We start from the raw sequence: 3,436 nt of genomic DNA, 5'->3' as shown, positions 1-3,436 counted from the left end.
GATAATTCTGTAAATAGCAGTCAAACTTTTATTAATAATTGTTTTATAAATTAATGTTTTCTGCAGATTTGATACTGTGGATCTTACATAGTTCTTTGCGGGTTGTAATCTAAAGCGTTACCGAAACACCTATAGGTATTAATGAGGAAGACTTTCTAAATTGAAGCCGAACAAGATCACTGTCCCAGATGATCTAAACGTCTGTCTTCTTGAAGACTGTGCTCCTCGGCTAAAAGGAGTTTCTGCAAAGCTGTTTCAGTTTTCATGTACAGTGCCGAGATTATATTAATTCTCAATATTCAGGCCTGTGAGGTGGGGAACAGGCAGACGTATGTGAATGATTTTTGGCATTTCGCAATAACCTTGATAGTGTGTAAAACCATGGAGTCATCTGTGTTTGTTTGATTAGGGAGACACACAAAATGTGCAGTGCTGGGGGGCGCCCAGGGCCAGGGTTGAGAAACACTGCTTTAGGCAAAGATAAAAATGTATTTAGGATGTCCTTCATCCCAAATTTTTAACTATGCAGGTGTCAAAATTCATGCAGACATTCACGTTGATTTTTATTTATTTTTTTAAACCTTGTGTGTATAGACTGTTTCCACATTTCCAGGGCTCTCGGAAGTGAAAGTCATCATAGTTGTCTAAACCTCTAGTAATGAATAGAAACTGCAACAAATATATTTTTGTGTTCTCATTTCACCCAATAGCAAAAAAATAAAAAAATAAAAATTAAAAATTAAAGTGACTTTCAGTGAAGTTTCAATGACTTTCCAAAAGAGGGGAATGAATGCAAGAATAAATTAATAGCTAAATAAATGATATTAGCATCGTAAATCAATATATATATATATATATTGATTTACGATGCTAATTGTGGAAATGCGTTATCATACGCATATAATAGACCTTATTGTGTAAACGGGACCTTTATTTTCGTCTGGTGTTGTGACGTCATAAAGCTGCGCCGCGGTCCTGCATCTGTTGTGATTCGGCTGAAGAAAGGTTTGTGGTTTTTACGTTTTTAAATCAGTTCAAACTGTTTTAACATTTACACCGTTTTACAAGCTACGTAAAATAAACGAATCAATCTTAAATATAATGTTGTAGTTTACTTTGTGTTATTTTTGTGAGTAAAGCGCATCCTCATATTAATAACAGAAAAGGTGCGTCTCATTTCGCTCCCGATATCGTGAATAAGTACATCGTTCAAGTACGAGAAAGAAGTGATGAGAGAAACTGAGAATCCGAATCATCTGAACAGAATCATTCGTAAAATGATTCAGTGATTCGAATAAGCGCGCGCTGACGATAAACGGGAACAAACACGTTGTTGTGTCGAAGTCCTAAAACTGTCATTTCTGCAAGTTCAATCAGATCAATATCCCAATACAACTCAAATTTGATCATCATTTAAGTGATTGTTTTATATAAAAACAATAATTATGCAAGCTAATAATGATGTAGAGTAATTTTGCAGTAAATAGGTAAAGTACCACATAACCCCAAAAGCACAGCATAAAATATGTATATATTATTGTATTATATATTACAATTGCTCTGTGTGTGTGTGTATGTATATATATTTATATATATATTTATGTATGTGTGTGTGTGTATAAATCATGCCAATAAACTATTTTAAACTGAGATTGAGAAGCACACGACAACAAAAATATAGCCTACTTGTTATAGGTAGAATTACGTTTTACATTTATTTGAATTCATATGTCATACATGTACAACGCAGTCAGCAAAGCCTTCCAAATCTTAAAATCGATTCTGTGATCAATACCTAAATATATAGTAAATATTATAAGATGATAAAAAAATAAGCGGAAACAGTGTGCGGGGCTGTTTGCGTAGCGGGAACGCTAAACTAAGGGGAAACATAGGAGGAACAGACTTCAACACAACATCGGTAACACTTTACAATACGGGTGCACAAATATGCATTAGGTCTAATTCACGCTTAAAGGTGCAATAGGTGATTGTCTTCAGAAACATTTTTTGTTATGCTGGTTAAAAGTCACTTCACATCCCGATAGCAATCATTAGGTTAAGTGGTCTAAATGTATTTATATATTCTGTGGAAGGCGTAGGACCAAGAAATGTTCGTCCAATCAAAACGCTCGGAACGACTTGACTTTCCTACCTGCCTGTCAAATACTCAATTCAATTCAAGTTTATTTGTACAGCGCTTTTCACGATACAAATCATTGCAAAGCAACTTTACAGCAAATTAATTTCTACAATATTGCGCACCCGGTTCTCGCAGACGGGATACGTCATCAGCGCGTTCACGTACACTGTGCAGACATAGCGAGAATAGCACTGCATGGTTACTGCATGATGATTGAAATCGCGCAAATGGCCTTAAGCTATTACCTAAATAAACTGCGAAAAGATTTGTTTTCTAAAACATCATGGACAGAATGGTCCTGAGAGCGCTGCACGAGCTTGCAGCGCCATCTGCAGGACAGTTCAAAGCGTTCAAATGATTCAAAGCACCAAACGCGAGTAGAATCAGCGCTGAAACGTGTTAAGGCCTAAGTATACTTCGTATTTGTACGCGTGCGCTAGCGTATGCATACAGTCGAACTCGTAACCTTAAAGTATACGCGGGTGGTCGACACATGCGCTCTAGAAAGCTTCATCCATGTTCAGTGTCTGCTCTATTTTTAACCATTAAGTCATGACTGATAATAAATATTTTTTAACTCTTTTAAACCAAAGCTGAGCTGTCTCATAACCTCTCACTCACAAGCGCTTGTCAATGTGAGCGTCTGTTGTTGCAGTCGCCGCTATTTTGTTGTCGTTGTCCATCTCTTTAGTTTCATTTTCTACTGTTAAACAGTGGCCCGGGACAGTGTTGCCACCATGTGGAAAAACTGATTACTGCAAAATAACTTTGGTGCGCATGTGCGACCTGAGCGTACAAGGTACGCACGGTTACAAAAATCAGGTGGTGCGCGTACTGTTCTGATGACGCAATTTGCGTCGCGCACTACGCTGTTCCTCGCGTACGCGTAAAAAGTGAAGTATACTTTGGGCTTTACGCGACCCGGTGCCTTTTTATGAATGGCGGTGAGAATTTGAGATTGCTAGTGCTGTCATAAAATTTGCAACGGTTGTGATGTAATTATATAATAGGCTGTCTGACGCGCTACATGTCTGCTGTTTGTTACAGTACTGTGTTTAGTTTCGATTCACTGTTCGTGCTAGCTGCGCTTAGTTTAAGTCTGCATTTGGGAATGCAACATTCGTCATTAGAAACGTTTATAAATCTGTTGTTGTTTACAAAGAGACGCTTCAGTGTCACATGATCCTTCAGAAATCATTCTAATATGCTGATTTGCTGCTCAAGAAACATTTCTCATTATTATCAATGTTAAAAAACATTTTTGCTGCTTAATATTTTTGTGGAAACAATGAT

General features: G+C 37.2%; 1 protein-coding gene across 2 annotated transcripts in view; it reads left to right on the top strand.

Moving 5' to 3' along the window:
* Positions 1-942: 942 nt before the first annotated feature.
* LOC107746776 (gastrula zinc finger protein XlCGF8.2DB-like) overlaps positions 943-3,436 on the top strand; it is a 19,729-nt gene continuing 17,235 nt past the window's right edge. For both annotated transcript variants that reach the window (XM_016561067.1, XM_016561066.1), the window contains exon 1: positions 943-1,005. The gene's annotated coding sequence lies outside the window, so the exon portion shown is untranslated. The remainder of the gene's footprint in view (positions 1,006-3,436) is intronic.

Source organism: Sinocyclocheilus rhinocerous, unplaced genomic scaffold, assembly GCF_001515625.1.
Source record: "Sinocyclocheilus rhinocerous isolate Xijiao unplaced genomic scaffold, SAMN03320098_v1.1 scaffold4304, whole genome shotgun sequence".
Taxonomy (NCBI): domain Eukaryota; kingdom Metazoa; phylum Chordata; class Actinopteri; order Cypriniformes; family Cyprinidae; genus Sinocyclocheilus; species Sinocyclocheilus rhinocerous.
This window is presented reverse-complemented; position numbering and strand designations above follow the sequence as displayed.